The following is a 19144-nucleotide window of genomic DNA, read 5'->3' on the forward strand; positions in this document are numbered from 1 at the left end:
GTCTGTCTCTCACTCATTCACTTAATCACTCACTCTGTGTGTGTCTCTCTCTCTGTCTGTCTATCTTTCTCTCCCTCCCTCCCCCTCTCTGTCTCTCTCTGTCTCTCTGTGTGTGTGTCTGTCTGTCAGTCTCTCTCTGATTCCCTCCCTCACTCCCTCTCTCTGTTCCTCTCTCTGTCTGTCTGTCTCACTCACACACACACACACACACACACACACACACACACACACACACACTGTGGTCACCTTGTTGAGTGTTCCAATCACATTTGAAACACTCAACAACTGGCCTGCATTTATGGTATTTTGCAGCATTCTGCAGTCATAGGACCAAAATTGGTTGTCACTCGCCCGGGCTTTTGCAGAAGCTTCCCTCCGAAGCCCGAAAGGAGGGAGGGGAGCGGGCACCCGGCACACAGAAGAGCCGCATTAAAGGGTATAAAGAGCCACATGTGGCTCGCGAGCTGCGGGTTGCCCACCACTGGTCTATCCGATTCTGCGCATTCATTAATTTTATTTATTACTGCCCTATCCATTGGTATTTGATCGCTCTTCCATTCCTGGACAAATGCCAATCTTGCCGCAATGGTTATGTGCAACACCAAAAACCATATCTCCATGTTGATATGGAGGGCCAGAGATAGAGGTTGTTCCTCTATCCTGGTCCTATTAGACCTCTCAGCGGCTTTTGATACCATCGACCATGGTATCCTATTGCGCCGGCTGGAGGGGGTGGGAGTCAGAGGCACCGTTCTGCGGTGGTTCGGCTCCTACCTCTCCGACCGGACGCAATGTGTGTTGACAGGGGGGCAGAGGTCGACCCTGAGGCCACTCACTTGTGGGGTGCCACAGGGGTCGGTCCTCTCGCCCCTCCTGTTCAACGCATATGTGAAGCCACTGGGGGAGATCATCCGTGGTTTTGGGGTTGAGTATTATCTGTACGCTGATGATACTCAGCTGTACATTTCAACCCCAAACCACCCCAACGAGGCTGTCGAAGTGATGTCCCAATGTCTGGAAGCCGTCGGGGTCTGGATGGGGGACAACAGACTCAAACTCAACCCCTCCAAGACTGAGTGGCTGTGGCTACCGGCACCTCGGTTCAGCCAGCTGACTCCATCGCTGGCCATAGGGGGCGAACAATTGCTCCCTGTGGAACGGGCGCGCAATTTGGGCGTCCTCCTAGATGTCCGGCTGTCAATGGATGACCATGTGGCAGCCGTGGCAAGGGGGGCGTTCAGCCAGGTTCACCTGGTGCGCCAATTGCGCCCCCTTCTGGACCGGGATGCCCTACGCACGGTCACTCATGCACTGGTGACGTCTCGCCTGGACTACTGCAATGCTCTCTACATGGGGCTTCCCTTGGGACGTGCCCGAAGACTGCAGCTAGTCCAGAATGCAGCCGCGTGGGCTGTCATGTGGAGTACTAGGTACTCCCACGTAACACCACTCCTGCGCGAGCTGCACTGGCTGCCTGTGGTTTTTCGGGTGTGTTTCAAGGTTTTGATCACCATCTTTAAAGCGCTCCATGGCACAGGACCTAGCTACCTGCGGGATCACATCTCTCCACACACATCCCTGCGGCCAATTCGCTCTCACAGGGAGGGACTTCTCCTGGTGCCGTCCACTAGGCAATGCCAACGGGCGGCGCCAAGGAGTAGGGCCTTCTCTGTGATGGGCCCAACCCTCTGGAATGACCTCCCCCCCGACATTAGAACCACCACAGACTTCCGCTCCTTCCGACAAAAATTGAAGACACACCTGTTCCGATTGGCTGGCCTGGCATAATCATAACTGCTACCTCCTGGCAAACATATTTCTTAACTGGTTTTTTAGGGGAATTGTTTTTTAAATTTAATTCTATGGGATATTTGTTGGGGTTTTAAATTATTTACTCAGCTGTACAGTTCTTACCTTTTTTATCCTCCTTCATATTTATCTATTTATTTAATAATTTTAATTGTTTAATTTTATAGTTATTTATATGATGTATTTCCGATATGGACTGTACACCGCCCTGAGTCCCTTGCGGGAGAGGGGGCGGTCTATAAGCGCTCAGTAAATAAATAAATAAATAAATAAATATCTGGGGGTTTGAGTCCTAACAGGAAGGTTTCAGGTTTCAAATCTAATTGATGTTGGGTGATTTCTATTAACCACTGCCTGATTTTTTTCCAGTATTTAATCGCCATTGGGCAGGTCCACCACTGATGGAAATAGGTCCCCTCTCTGTGACCATATTTCCAGCAATTAGGTATGATCCCAGGGAACATTCTGGCAAGTCTTGCCGGTGGTAGATGCCACCGATATATCATTTTATATGTGTTTTCCTTATACGAGGCTGCCATAGTCAATTTCATATTTTTAAACCAAATTTCTTCCCAACTTTGAAAGTCCAATGTACGTCCTATATTCCGTCCCCAAGCAACCATGCAGTCTTTAACCACTTCTTCCCCTACGTCTAGTAGCAATAGATGTCCGTAACACTTGGAAAGCATCCCTTTCTCTGTTCCAAAAAGAACCTTGTCCAGTTCTTGTTTATAGGGATATACACCTTCAGTCTTCTGATCTTTTTTATACCTTGAGAATATCTGGGAATATGGCCACCAGTCGATATGGTACCCTTGCAAAGCTAATGATTCCCTGGTCTTCAAATTCCCCTGTGAATCTAAGATCTCTTCATATGTCAAGATCTTCTCCCCTCTATATCGTGTTGGATAAACAAGGGCTTCCTGAGTAGAGATCCAGCATGGCACCTTCAAGTATAACTTCCTCCTCAACTTCTCCCAAGAGTAGCTCAAGGTCCTACGCACCAAGTGGTCATTAAAGTGTTTGGGTCGCTCTGAACCGGGCCAAATATAATAGTGCCAACCATACTGTAGGCCCCAGCCTTCAATAGTCAAGAGCCGTGTTCTTCTCAGGGTCATCCATTCTTTAATCCAAATTAATAAAGCCGCCTGATAATAAAGCTGCCAATTGGGGAGACCAAATCCCCCTCTAATTCTAGGTTCCTGCATCATTTTCAGTTTAATTCTAGGTTTTTTACCTTGCCAAATAAATTTTGAGACGGGTCTATTCATTTCATCAAAGAATTTCTTTTCCAGTCTTACAGGGGCCGATTGAAATAAAAATAGCCATTTGGGGAGAATACACATTTTAATAACTGCTATTCTCCCCATAAGGGAGAGTTGCAGGTTCTTCCATCTCCCGAAATCTTGGACCATCTGTTTGTAAAGGTGAACATAGTTGTCCTCCTTTATGGAGCTACATCTCCCTGTCAGCCATATTCCTAAATATTTGATTTTGTTTATGGTCTTCAGACCCACTAGATGTTCAAGTTCAAGATCTTCAAAAGAGACTTTGGAAAAAGTGCAATGAAGAGCATCTAAGATGATTAAAGGCCTGAAGACAAAAACATATGAAAAACATTTGTAGGAATTGATATGGCCAGTCTAGCGACAAAAAGGACTATGAGTGACATGATAGCAGTATTCCAATATTTGAGTGGCAGCCACAAAGAAGGGGGGGTCAACTTATTTTCCAAAGCAGCAGAAGGCAAGACAAGAAACAATGGAAAGAAACTAATCAAGGAGAGAAGCAACATGAAATTAAGGAGAAACTTCCTAACAGTGAGGACAATTAAGCAGTGGAACAGCTTGCCAACAGAAGTTTTGGGTGCTTCATCACTGGAGGTTTTTAAGAAGAGACTAGACAGCCACGTGTCTAAAGGGTCTTCTCCTTGAGGAGGTGGTTGGACCAGAAGACCTCCAAGGCCCTTTCCAGCTCTATTCTGGTGGATTGCGGAGGAGCGGGAGGGGGAGGGTTGGGGAGGAGAAGGAGAAATAACAATCAAATTTGTCAACACAGCAAAAGTCCTAACACACTATGTCCTTCTTTGTTGATGGAAAGCAAATGTAGTCATTGGTCCTTTCAGTCTGGCTTCCTATTGAACTTTCCAATAGAACTATTTTTATCCTCCTGGTTTTTGCAATAAAGATAAATGCTGAAAATAGCTTATTCTATAAACTGCTAGATTAAGTGCTGCATAGTTAGTCTTGGCCTTCAAGAGGGTGGAATAGAGTTGTAAATAAATTTATGTTCTCATTTCAAAAAGACTGTGATCCAAGCCACTCTAGCCAAAAGAGGTGAGAATAGATGATATTACAGCTGCCAGTCACACTTCTGGAGAAAGGTAATTTGTGTCAATCATTTGATAAAAGTAAAGTTGGGCTGGAAAACCAAAAACGTATCATCTTCATCTAATTCTTCCAATACATAGTTTCAGGTAAAAGGATATGTAATATCTAGTTGTGAGGCTACTTTTAATATGGGGGAAAATCTGGACTCACTTCCATTGATGTATAGTATGACAGATAAGAGATAAAAATATCTTATTAAAAATCTCTAAATCTCTATTAAAGAAATTTTTGAAGAATGGAGCCAGATGTTAGTAACTTCTATGCATACCAAAACTGTCTATAACAATGTCGGCTTCTATAGACAAACTAAGATAAGAAACATTTGTCTAATAAGATAAGTACAGTGCAATTAAAAGTTATAGGTCAGGGGTGTCCAAACTTGGGAACTTTAAGACTTGTGGACTTCAACTCCCAGAATTCCCCCGCCAGCCATGGCTGGGGAATTCTGGGAGTTGAAGTCCACAAGTCTTAAAGTTCCCAAGTTTGGACACCCCTGTTATAGGTCAAGAGAGCCATTTGAAAATGATGCTTTATTGGTTATACGAAAGAAATTGGATGGTCTTAAAAATTAAAAAGAAAATACAAATGTTAAGCCAAGAAAATGACCTAGATAGAAAATGTTTTCTTATTGGATCTACAAAAGAGGCTTGTTAAAGCATTGAAGAAATCTGAATGATTGGATAAAGACAAATTGAAGAGAAATCAAATCCTATGACAATATTTGATTGAATTAAAGATTATTAGGCGTAAAAAGAAGAAAATATAAAGTTGGTATATTTCATCAATATTAAAATAAGACTTTATTTTCCAATGTCCTGAAAATCCTTTAAGGACTTGCTGAGGCAAGTATTGAAAAGTTGATGTTTTATGGATTTGCTCAAAGATGAGGAATAGTATATGGGAGGAAGAGATATTAACCTTGTCAGGGTGAAGAGTTATAAAATTTGTTTATATGAGATTGTTTATGCACCATGGCTTGGTTAAAAATCCTGAGCTCTTCAGCTGGAAAGCTGACAGCCTGGTTTGAGACCCAAGCATCATGCGATGGAGTGAGCTCATGTTACTTGCCACAGCTGCTGTTCACCTAGCTGTTCGAAAGCATGCAAATGCAAGTAGATAAATAGGTACCACTTTGGTAGGTAACAGCATTCTGTGTACCTTGGCATATAGTAGTGCTGGCCACATGACCACGGAAATGTCTTTGGCAATGCTGGCTCCCTCAGCTAAGAAACATAGATAAGCATTGCCCTTCAGAGTCAGACATGACTGGACAGAGGAAACCTTTACCTTTATACTTGCAATGAAGGTTGGATGGTAGAAGGTGATAGATAGATGATAGATAGATAGATAGATAGACAGACAGACAGACAGACGATAGATAGATAGATAGATAGATAGATGATAGATAGATAGATAGATAGATAGATAGATATCCTGTTTCCCTGAAAATAAGTTCTTCCCAATTAATAAGCCCAATGTGGCTTTTGAGCGCATGCGCTAAAATAAGCCTCCCCCAAAAATAAACCCTCCCTGAAAATATTGCAATACAGCAGCAGCCATGAGGTGACTACGCTCACCGCATCCTGCACCTCCAAAATAATAAGGCTTCCCTGAAAATAAGGCCAAGTGCTTATTTCAGGAGTGGGGGGGGGTCAAAAGAAAATAAGACCCTGTTATTTTCAGGGAAACATAGATAGATAGATAGATAGATAGATAGATAGATAGATAGATAGATAGATGGATGGATGGATGGATGGATGGATGGATGGATGGATGGATGGATGGATGGATGGATGGATGGATGATAGACAGACAGACAGACAGACAGACAGACAGACAGACAAATAGATAGATCTTTATCATGTTCTTTCTTTTACTTTTTTTTCTTGCACTTTTTAGTTTTCTTTCCATGATATTTTATTTCTTTAAGCTTAGTGATTCAATTCAATTTATTGTGGTCGTATACTTAATAAAGAAAATAAAGTTTAAGACAGAATTAAAATACACTTGTAATACAACCTTACTAACATCTATGAGGGAGGTCCAGGGTACAGCCTATATTAAATTATAATGTAAACATTAAAATTATATTAAATATGATGACATCTAAATTTATAACAAACAAATATTAGCTAAAATTATTCATATCATCTGCGTAACACTATGCAAAATTTCATTTGTATTAGTTTTGTTTATTACCATAATTAAAATCCTTAATAAAAAAATATATTAAAGAAAAACCAAACAGAAAACTGCAGGAACTGGTCCAAATAGTTACTAGGAGTAAGGATAGATTTGAAGGCACCAATACAGGGGGTGGGAGAAGAGAGAGAAAGAGAGGGGGGAGGGGGGAGAGAGGGGGAAAGCACTGTATACGCAATCTCCTTTGAAACCTAGCAACTAAGGGGTCAGATTATCATTTGTTCAGGATTTTCAAAATAATAGCAAAAGAGCAAAACTAAGTGAAATAAAAAAGGAGACCTTGGCATTTTCTGTTTTTCTCAGCATTTCAGCCCTTACATACAGTGCACATATCTGAATAATAGTTTTCCCTTCATCATAAACAGAACCTGGGCTCCCTTATCAGATAGGCTCCCTCTAGCCAATCCCCCAGATTCATACACTCAAAGACAGCATCCCTTATATCTGAGAATAGAGAATGCTAGGAAGGCTGATCTAGAGGCCAATCATTTATTCCATTTGGCTCCTAAGAAGAATTCACCTTGAATTCTCAGTTTGATTCTGCTATCTAAATCTATTCAGTTTGGATTTCTGAACCAGGATGATCTAGTTTAGAATATCACTTTTATCCGGGGAAAAAGCCCCCACTTCCTTCAAACAAAAGACCATAACACACAAGACATGTTTAAATGCAAACAGTTTGATTTAATAATTTAATCTGCATTTACAACCAGAAAGGACAACTGCTCTCGTTCAGTAGGCCGTTCACTACTCATGCTGTAATCTGAATTCGACATAGTGGTTAAAGAGACAATGTGGTTCTAGTCCCACTTTAGGCATGGAGCTATCTCAGTGTTCCTGAGCCATTCTCTTCTAACAGCCCCAGGAAGGAAGCAATGGCAAACCACTTCCAAAAAGCCTTGCCTAACAAGCTGCAGGGAATAAACCAGGCAGCCACGAAGAATCAAAAACTGACTTGAAGGAACAAAAAAAGAGGCTGATTTTAGACTCTACTCTAAAAAAAATTTAAACTGCAAGTGCTGATGTTCGTCCATCATGTTCGAAGAGGACCTTGACATCTAACAGGTTGTGAGCTGTCCACGATGTGTGAGCAGGTGGCTGGTAAGGCCTATATGGGCATGAAAAGTCCTGGCACATGTCGGGCAGACAATGTATGGGCACCATTGTTGCAGCATTTGCTGGCTTTGCGGAGTGCTCGCTTCTTTTGTGCTATGGTTATTCTTCTGCCCTCAGATGTTTGGCAGCCTTGATGGATCAGCGTCCGCCATGTCGATCAATCTCGTGCCAGGGTTTCCCAGGAAGTAGTGTCGATATCCAGGGACCTGAAGGAGGCTTTCAACGTTTCTTTGTATTATTGCTTCTTTTGTCTTCTGTGCGATCGCTTTCCTTGAGACAGTTCACCGCAGAGGAGCTGTTTAGGGATGCGGTGGTCTGGCACCCTTGCAACATGGCCTGCCCAGCATGTCTGGGCTTTCATCAGCAGGGTGTAAACCAGTGGTGAAATTCATATTTTTTACTACCGGTTCTGTGGGCGTGGCTTGGTGGGCATGGCAGAGGAAGGATACTGCAAAATGCCCATTCCCTCCCCACTCTGGGAGCCAGCCAGAGGTGGTATTTGGTGGTTCTCCGAGCTACTCAAAATTTCCACTACCGGTTCTCCAGAACCTGTCAGAACCTGCTGAATTTCACCCCTGGTGTGAACTGATGGCAGACCTGCTCTGAAGAGGACTTCTTTTTATTAAAAAAAAGGTTTTTATTTTTATTTCTCATATATATATTTCTCCCTTCTTCTCTCCTTCTCTCCTTTCTTCTTTCCTCCTCTCCTTTCCCTCCTCTACTTCCCTTTGCTCTCCCCCACTCCTCCCCTCCTCTTCCCTTTCCTCCCCTCTCTCCTACTCTAACTTCCCCTCTATTTCTTCCCCTCCTTTTCCCTTTCTTCTTTCCCTCTACATTCTCCTCTCCTTCCCATCTTTCCTCTGGAGAGGACTTCTGTGTCTGGCACCTTGTCCTGCCACCGGATTCTCAGTATTCTGTGGAGGTAAGTCATGGGGAAGTGGTCCAATTGCTGCCAAGATATGTACATTGGTCCACTGCTTGCAACTTTTGTCCCTTCACTGTGATGGTGGGCTCTTGGTGTTGGGCTGTAAGTATGGAGCAGTGGTGAGTTGCAGGCGGTATGCCCCAGTACGGGTGTACCCGACCTTGCCCAGAGCACCAGGTACCGTTCCAGTAGGGTGCTCTGGAGGGCCCACCCGTCCGCCCGCGCTCCTTACCTGTCTTTAAACCCTTCGGCGCTTCCACACACATGCATGGTGCATACAGCGCCTGCGCAATGCTCTGCCGAGCAGCTGGAGCGTCGCGGAGGCTTGTGGAGGCATCGCTGGAAGATAAGAGGCATGCGCACGCTGCAACGGGATCCAGAACCCACCACTGGTATGGAGGGAAAAGAACACAATCCTCCTCCTTGTCTATACCTGCTTCTCTCTGTAATAATGGTTTCATTTTACAAGCCCAGAGTTCCCACTATTTTAGCTTGACCAGCTAATCAGAAAAGTCTCCATTTACCTATGACATCTCTCATCCCTAATAGCATAGTATTACTGAAAATTGGAACAACTGTTATTTGAGGGAGGGTGGGGATTCTTTTTTTTTTTTACTTCGTTGTGATATAAGTAAGTGCAAATCAGAGTTGAGACATGCCAGCTGCAGCATCCTCCCACCCAGGGAGTCAATTGCTCTTGGGGAATTTGGTTTGATAATTGAATTCCCTTCCTCTCTCATCGTTTAGCAGATCAGCTGCTATATGTTGAGCTGCTGTTATTTGTGGCATCTCCCCAATTCATTTCTTTTTCCTCTTGTATTTTGAAATCACTGCTAATTTGATTTCCTTGCTTTGGTTGTCTTTCCTGTCTTTATTAAATGGCAGCGGGGGAAGTGAATGCTGACAGAGGGGAGTGTGTATTTGTGTATGCACACGCTTACAGCAATCATCTCCTCTGTATGAAATTGGATTCCTTCTGCATTCACGCTTATTAAATTATGCCCAGTGGAAGAAAACACATTAGTCTGCAAAAACAGATAATCCTTAGAGGTTATTTTAACCCCTATCTCTCGGGATACTTTCAAATGTCTTCATTGAAGGAAACATTAAGCTGACCTCCCACGAAGCACACATATATGGCGCCTGGAGAGTTTGCTTACCAATAAAGGAGTAGTGTTTCTTCATTCATTTCTTGAAGGTGAAGGTGTATTTCTTCCTACTTAGCTGGAATAAACATTCATTTCTTATTATCCACCCAGTTCCATTTCTGTTGCATCGTTTGCTTTATCAGGAGGAATATGCAAAAGAAGAGAAGTGCAAAATTTAAATGCACTGTGATTTTTCTTATGACTGAGATCTTTTCCTTTTTTTAAAAAAAATGACACCACTAATACACAGGCCATGTTTGTACATCCATGATATTTTGGAAAAATTTAGGATTTGAACATTTTTGTTTTGGACTAGCAAAAAGTGTATACACTGTCAGATGTGGAATGGTTTACTGCAGCTACACAAATTCAGAATCCACAGGTTACTACAGCAAAAGGAAATCAAATCACATGCTCTTTATTTCCCAAACTGTAATTGTCTATTTATAGAAGGGGAAACAAGAGTCATGTGTAAAGGTAAAGGTTCCCCTCGCACAAATGTGCTAGATGTTCCTGACTCTAGGGGGCAGTGCTCATCTCCATTTCAAAGCCGAAGAGCTAGCGCTAGACTACGAAGATGTCTCTGTAGTCATGTGGCCAGAATGACTAAATGCCCAAGATGGATGGAATACTGTTATCTTCCCACCAAATGTGCTCCCTATTTTTCCACTTGCATTTTTACATGCTTTCAAACTGCTTGGTTGGCTTAAGCTGGGACAAGTAACGGAAGCTCATTCCATTATGCAACAGTAGGGATTCAAACCGCTGAACTGACAACCTTTCTGATCGACAAACTCAGCGTCTTAGCCACTGCATCCCTAAAGTCATATGTAAACCAGTCCTTTATTTTATGCATCTTTACAAGATCTTTAGTTTATAGAACAACTAGACAACCAGTGCCCTGCTGGGTCATCGTTTCAAAGATATTCCTTATCTAAGCAGAGAAACAGAATGACCATAAAATGCAAAAAAGCAGAGGGAGCAGGAGAGATTTTTGACTTCCCACCAGCTTCCCCATTGATGATGCTTGAGGGAAGCTGGCTGGGAGCATCAGAAATCACTCCTCCTCCTCTCCCATGGAACTGCCTGCCACTTTGCTGAGGGAGAGGGAACAAAGAGACATGGACCACAAGAAAAACTGCTCTCCTGCTTCCCATTCCAGCATGTTCCCAAGAAGCTCCTTGAGGAAGAAAATTCATCCACTGACCGCCAGCACTTCCCAGCCAGCAGGCATCCAAGTTACTCCCTCAATCCTTCTCTTGCTACCCACCGCTGATAAGATATTTCAAATTTCAGCCTCCATTCCAGAGCAGCCAATCAGTGCTCTCCCATCAGGTTTGCTGCCATCCAATTGGGTGCAGGATCAGAGAAAGAGGGGGGAAGAGGGCTGGGATATGGCCCTCCCACATTTCCTTGCAATTTGCAACATACAGATTTCTGGGAAGTGGAGTAAGAAGGTGCAGTGGTGCTGAAGCGGTCACGAATTTGTCGGATTTCAATCCCATGGGTGTATTGGGTTCTGTATTCTGTAAGTTAACCCATCTAAAGTATCTTGGTTCAAAAGTTGTAGTCCTGTGATGCGTTGCTTTGTCCAATTGAAGAATACCAACCAACAGACATGGAGGTTTTAGCTGTCTATAGATTTTGTAATAATGCATTTGCACATTAGAGCAAAAAAGAGAGATTATGAAAAGATGGGGCATGCAGGACAAAAACTTTAATGATGCTACAACATTAATACCCGAGTACCGCAAAATGTACTGAACATTTGACTGGAAATCGTTGAAAATATCTATTTTAGTACAACTACATTAGGTCTAACTTAAAATGTACCTGGATCATTAGCTATTACTGAGGTCAATTCAGCATTAGTTGAGAATTCAAGGTGATTTGGATATGAACAAACAACTTCCTTGAAAATGATGCATATTACTTGACCCATTGCTCTTTTCCTGTAAGTCATCTATGAATATTGAAGACAAATCCAATCCTAAATCCCCTTGCTTGGAAGAAAGTCTACCTCCTCTTTAGTTTGACAGGGGTATGTAGGTTTGTTGCAACCTAACAGCCTGGAGAACAAGCCTTTTCTTTGAATGACATGATTAAGATCCATTGTCTCTCTTTTTCCTTTGACCACAATGCTGAATGTAAAGGATTATTGCACACTCATTTGTGTTGCTGGCCCTTTGTTAACCTTACGAGCAATTTGCAAGTAAACCTTTTTTGCACTTTCATTGCCAAAGTGAGTTATTTTGCAAAGGGCTTTGCTAGTGTGATCAACTCCAGTGAAATGCTATTGAAATGGCAACAGTTTTGCTGATTAAAAGTCAATTTTTAAGGGGTCATCAAAGTTAATACTTCAAGAATAGTCCTTGTAATTGCCCTTCTGCCTCTCCATGTGATGCAGCTCTTTGTCTCCACTAGCGATCACCATTGAACTAAGACTTATAAGGTAGCCATAGATGGGGACACTTCAAGTAAGATTGTCCTCACCTTTGATGTTTCATTACTGGAGGGAATGTTCTGAATTAATCAAGGATATTCAGTGGACCTTTCTAATCAACTGGAAATGTTTTAATTTCTACAGCTCTCTCTCTCCCTCTCTCTCTCTCTCTCTCTCTCTCTCTCTCTCTCTCTCTCTCTCTCTCTCTCTCTCACACACACACACACACACACACACACACACCATTCATTTATTCATTCTGAACACAATGGCCATATGGTAGGTACACCTTAATGAATGTAAAACGGAAGTCTGCATATACTGTTCAGTTAGGGGAGAAACTGAGCATATGGGAGCACAAGCACAAGCCACTGATGGCATTGCAACTGACAGAGGAATGGAAATCATGCTTCCCAAGTTGTTCTTTCTTTCCAAATCCAGCAATTATATCTGCACCTCTGCCTTTAAAAAATGCAGTTTGTTTTCTTCAGATCGTTCAGCTCTAAGTGGAACCAAAGAAGTATAAATTTACATAACTCTCCCCATTTCACAGACCTAAAGGTAAAGGTAAATGTTCCCCCTGTCCAGTCGTATCCAATTCTAGGGGGCAGTGCTCATCTACATTTCTTAGGCGAGATAGTCAGTGTTGTCCGAAGACCCTTCTGTGGTTACGTGACCAGCATAACTACATGCTTAGGTGCATGGTACACAATTACCTTCCCACTGGAATGAATATCTCTCTCTCTCTCTCTCTCTCTCTCTCTCTCTCTCTCTCTCTCTCTCTCTCTCTCTCTCTCTCTCTCTCTCTCTCTCTCTCTCTCTCTCTCTCTCTCATGTATCTATCTATCTATCTATCTATCTATCTATCTATCTATCTATCTATCTATCTATCTATCTATCTATCTATCTATCTCACCAGAGGTGCTACCCCTCACAGGGCATCCTATTCACCCATTTTGTTACTATACTCAATCTTAATGAAAGTCCTTTTAGTCTTCCTATGAAGTTGATTTCTAGGTTTGGTTTGCATGGTGGGGTTGAAAAATCTTGATGGAAAAAGATCTATCCAATCCATAATGGCCTTCTTTTCCCAGTGTTCAAATTTCCATCTGCCTGTCTGTTTGTCTCTGTCTGTCTGTCCATCTCTCTCTCTCTCTCTCTCTCTCTCTCTCTCTCTCTCTCTCTCTCTCTCTCTCTCTCTCTCTCTCTCTCTCTCTCTCTCTCTCTCTCTCATCTATCTATCTATCTACTTGCATTGAATGCTTTTGAACTTCTAGGTGGGCAGGAGCTCGGGCAACTAATGGGAGCTCATTCGGTTGCATGATGCTTGGATCTTGAAACTGGGCTGCTGACTTTCCAGCGGGCAAGCCCAGCAGCTTAACTGCTGAGCCATCATGCCCTCTCCGCAAAGACATGCCTATGCACAAATAATGAATCAAGTGGGGAATGTAATTAGCAAAATCAAAGACACGATGTGAGAGTCCCTCGTTGTCATGAAGCTCATAAACACCGTGGTAGTGCCTATTAAGATGGCCATATGGAGTGGAAATTGAAGTACTGTGAACTAAAAACTGGGAGGCATCGGCCACTGCCAAGTCACATCATTCTTCTCCATTAGTGATTCTGCTGAGCAGCAACTAAATCAGGGCCAACCAACTATGGCCTTTTACAACCTGTGGATTTCAACTCCCAGAATTCCGAAGCCAGCTAGAACCCACAAGTCATAAAGGGGTCATAGTTGTGCACCCCTAAACTAGAATGCTACCTACAACCCAATCCTTACATTATCTAAGCAAGGGCCATGAAACTTAGTATAGAGCATAATAAACCCAATCCATCACCATTATCTCTTATGAGCTAACATCACTCCCTTCTCTTTGGTCCTATAATATATAGTATTGTCAAATAAACTGGCAAATGGCTATGGAAGTAGAACCAGAGTTTATGCTCTCCCTCTTTAGTGCATACCAGCAGTGACATGCAGTCAGGTAAGGCAAGTGAGGCACAGCCTCACCGCTCTCATCATGAAAAGGAAAAATAATGTAAAAAGAAAAAGCTGAGCTAGTTGCTGCCTCACCGTGGATGACTCTGCTTAACTGTTAAAAAAAAGCCTCTAAAAGAGTGCCCTCTACTATGAGGCAGGAGAACTGCATGCCTCCTCCAGTCTCACTTTAGGCGTTTTATGATCACTTGAGCAGAGGTAAGCAAAAATTACTGACGTAGGTGAGGCACGCAGTTCTCCTGCCTCATAGTAGAGGGCACTTTTTAGAGGCTTTTTTTAAACAGTTAAGCAGAGTCATCCACGGAAGCCAGGCAAAGAGCCATGCTGTAGCACACACACTTTCCCCCAGCCTCTTTCTTTTGGAAGGCTCGGATCGGCTCCCCTCCAGCTTCTCTGCCTCTCCTCTCACCCCAGCCTGCCAGTAGGAGGTGAGTAGGTGGGCTTTATTGCATTCCAGGCATTTCCCACCCAGACAGCAGACTGCATTTGCAATGGTGGAGGTGTTTGGGGAAGGCAGCAGGGGAATGGGGGGGGGGGAGTCAGAGGAGCTGCTTTCAAGCCACTGGAAAAGATACCCAATCCAACTTGGGTGTGTGTGTGTGTGTGTGTGTGTGTGTGTGTGTGTTTGAGAGTGAGTGAGAAAGGGAAGGGGGTAGGAGAGATAGTCCAATCCAACTTTTGTGTGTGTGTGTGTGTGTGTGTGTGTGTGTGTGTGTGTTTGAGAGAGAGGGAGGAAGGGAGAGAGGGAGGACGGAGGGGAAGGGAGAAGAAAAAGAAAATGAAAAAAGGAAACTTATTTCGCAAAGGAGAAATGCTGTCATTTTAAATCGGAACGGAGCATGCCTGGCTGTGGAATTCTGGGAGTTGAAGTCCGCAAGTCTAAAAATATTTGAAACCCACCACTGTGTCAGTGCCTCACCAGCCATAAACCTCACCGCACGTCACTGCATACCAGGTATCCCTGCATCTTTTGATTTCGATTTTTAGTTATTTAAACAATTTATAAAGCCTTTCCCAAAGAGATTCTGAGTGGCCTACAAGAGTTACAAACAATAACAATAATATTGTCTCGAAGGTGGTTTTTTTCAAGAGGAAACAGGACTTTCTGTGTTTTTTTTTCTTTGAACATGTTTCCCTTCTCATCCAAGATCATAATTTTAGGAATAGCAAATATCCAGGGCTAGAAACATAATCCAAAGCATAATGAATGACATTAATTAGCAGAGCTTGTATGCAAATCATAGATATTGTACATTTCTTGAGGGCTGATCCTACAAGGCATGAAAAAAGGATGTGTGGCAGTTCCAATGCTGTCTTTGATTGGATGCTATTTCCACTGCTTCTCATTGTTTCTGGTAATACTTTGGAGATACTTGCTATCATCCAGATATTCACTGGTGGATTTAAAGTTCTATTTTTAACTCTCCCTCCCCCAATTCATTACAAGGATGGGAAGGGGAAACCAGCTATAAATAACTATCATAGCATTTATATAGGTGATTTGCCATCAAAGTGAATGGATATAACTTGCCTACTGCTATTATAAATGCAAGGGATTGGCTATTAATTATCTTCATAGTTGTTGTCCGTGTTATTAACTCTGATTTGGATTTGGGGTCTTGCCTTTACGGTATATAGATTAATTCTTACTTTATAGTTTTAAATACACATACATAGTGCATTGAAATAACAACTGCAGGACCATATGGTCCCATTGGCAATTCTTATTTCTAAAGACAGGTGATTAGATATGGGTTTGCTTCATTATGTCAGCTAATTAGCCATCAATGAATGTAGAAACAGTGAAATTGTTTTCTGTTGCATTATGTGAATTGCTACTGTTTGGTCATTAGAGCTACAGATCTATGCTGCCATTAGATGGAAGCAAAGAGTTAGAGTTTCATGTAACTCTCTACTGCCACCTGGTGGCATCTGAAGTTTTCTACTGAGTTCTGCTAGTCAAGTGGCAGTGTTCTGACCCAGCCTTAGCAGAAACAAGAAACGGACTCCTTGTCCCCAAAAAACCCCTCTTTATTTATCTCCTCTGAATTAATGGCATTCACACACCAAAAAGTCCAGGAAATAATCCTTCAAAGAGTTAAGTGCAGTAACAGACCTTATCAGTTCCTTGAGATAATTGCCAAGAAAAGTAGCTTCCAGCCACAAAGCTGTAAATTTAGATTTTGCTCAGCAGTCTCTGAGCAAAATCTTCAGACATATGAACTGTTGTCTCCTACGATCACCACTCCCCTTTCCTTCTATTTATTCCCCAATTAGGGAGGGGCCATTCAACATCCACATGTGCTTTGCTTCCCGAGTCGACTCCTTGTCCTCAGTTGTTCTCCTCTCCTAATAGCTCTGTGCATACGCACATCTGGAACAGGCCTTCTTCCTCCCCACCTATCTCAGCTTCCATAGGCAACGGCCTCTCCAATGGCTGGGAAATGTCAGACAGCCCTGGCTCTATCTCTGCGTCTGACACAGAGCATCCATCAGAGCCTGCCCCAGACTCCAGAACTGGCCCAGGTTCTTCCCCAACTTCCTCATTGTCCAAGTCTGCCGCCAGCTCCACTGGCTGCTGGTGGGCCACAACAGGTAGAATGCATGATTTGTGTGCAGAAAGTCTCAGGTTCCATCTTCATTTAAACAAATATAATACCTAAACATCATCTGCCCCAATTGCCACATCTGCTCAAATCACAACTAAATATAAATCAGCTTTTCTGATACCAATCTTTCTTATGCACTTGTTTTTTAATTGGAGAGGAACTGCAGTGCTGAATTCAGAAGCTGTGGACTGATGAATAAGGTTGCACAGTGCTTCATACACAGTTCAAGAAAAATACTTCACAACAGCTCCGTAAGGCAGCTGTACATTCAGGATATTGTGGTATCTGTCTGAAGCTGCTGAACTGCCCACTATCACAGTCACTACTGTTAAGTAATTAAGCTCCCCGTTAGGAGAACAAGTATGCAGAGAAGCGTAATGAGAGTGATATGGAATAACACGCACAAACCAGCATACAGAGACACTGAATAGTATAAAAATATAGTAGTTTACTATGTAGAAATATAGAAATATTCAGAGTCCAGTTAACAGTCCAAGTCGTACACGGTTCAGTAATTCAGTTATCAAAATAGTCAGCCTAACAGACAAAATATAGCTAAACAGTAGCAAACCACAATACCTCAAAATACACCGACCAACATCTAACAAAACAGAGAGCTAACAGCCATTCTGGCTGCCTCATATGGCTGCTTGAGGTAACAAGCCAATTACATGTCTTAAGCATTTAAAGTAACAGTAAAATAATCATAGCTTATATACATTGCCAAGCCAAGCCTAGGGTTACATCCCTAACAACTACCCAAAATTGTTGCTTTAAGGAATTGCAGACAGGGGGGTCCACTGACATCACACTGTGCTCCAAAGCACCTTACTACAATTGAATCTGACATGTTGCAGAACCTCACTAACTAGCTATTACTAGTTAGCTAACATGCCATGCCCCCCCCCTCTTCAATCTGTAATTTAATTATATTGACCTTAATAGGATTGTTGTAAAGCAGAGGTGCTCAATCTTTTCTGAGTTAAGGACTACACTCGGTCTTTGGACAGCATTTTAGGGTCTGCATTCCAAAAACGGGCAGGAGATTTGATGAGATTTCATTGGAATGTATGCTTAATTACATTTAAATATAATTAATTACATTTTGATAATATGGTAATCCCCAATAGATTTAATATTTTTACATTCTGTTACATTAACAAATACATTTTGGTAGGAATTTCCAGAGGATCTTGAAGAAGCTGCCCACAAGGCTTTGAGGACCCTAAAGCATGCTGGCCAGGGAATTCTGGGAGTTGAAGTCCACATATCTTTAAATGGTCCAAGTTGAGAAACACTGCTCTGGGAACCTGGGAATTCTGGGAATTATATATCTATATTCTGGGAATTATATATCTATCAGCTCCCCCCCTCCCCCCCCCCCCCCCCACAGTTAGAGAAAGCTGTGCTCAATATTATTTCTTTGCAAAAAGTTGGTTTTAACCAAAGGCAGCTTATTCTTTTAATATTTTTTTAAAAAAAGAATCATCCCTACTTTGAGACAAAAACAGAGATAACAAAACAACACAAATGAAAATAACACTACCAGCCTGAATGTCAGGATTTAGGAATTTACCTCAGATGATTTAACCTCTGTTTTCAATACTAGTGGGTAGAAGATTCCAGAGACAGAAAGCGATTCATTTGCTTGTTTTCTAGGGCTTCGATAAACCTGCAAGGAGGCACTGGGATGTGGTCACCTAGCAACCTTACTTGATTTTCAAAACAGGTGATCCAGGGGTGCTTAAAATATAATATCACTGATTTGGGGAGGGGGAAGGAAATAGTCTCTGAACTAGCCAAACAATGGTTTAACAAATATCATATATTTGGAGTTTGCAGTAATAAAAGAGCAACTTCTTCTCATACAATTGTTTTAGCAAAGCTGGAAAACATGGATCCACTTTTTCTGGAATAGGGCTGGGTTTAAACCCTGACCTAGATGAAACAGGCCATCTTGCCAAAGGTCCACATCCACTAGGACCAGGGGTGGGCTGCTATGGGTTCACTCAGATATGGGAGTACCCGTAGCTAATGTTATGGCTGATTCAGAGAACCTCCAAATCCCACCCCTGGAAGAAATCCCACCGGCCCCACCCATCCCTCCTGCCCCGCCCCTCCCAGGAGTTTGTTTGTTTGTTTGTTTGTTTGGATTTATATTCCGAGTCTCCACACGGCCCATTTTGGATGCAAGGTAAGTGCAGGGCCTGTGTGGAGGCTCAGGAAGGGGGGAAAATGGGCCTCCCGGAAGTTCCAGAGGCCCTCCGGAGAGCCTCCAAAGCCCACGGGAAGCAGTTTTCACCCTCCCAGAGGCTCGAGGGAAGAGTCCGGAGTCTGGGGAAGGTGAAAACATCCCCCCCCCGCCCTGATACAGGATGTCAACTAGGCCACGCCCACCATGGCACACCCACTCAGCAACTGGGCAGAGAACCTGTTGCTGAAATTTTTGAAGCCCACCCCTGACTAGGACAGAGTGGAGTTGATATCCTTTGAGGGAAAA

The sequence above is a fragment of the Natrix helvetica genome (assembly GCF_964273705.1).
Source record: "Natrix helvetica genome assembly, chromosome: 1".
Classification (NCBI taxonomy): domain Eukaryota; kingdom Metazoa; phylum Chordata; class Lepidosauria; order Squamata; family Natricidae; genus Natrix; species Natrix helvetica.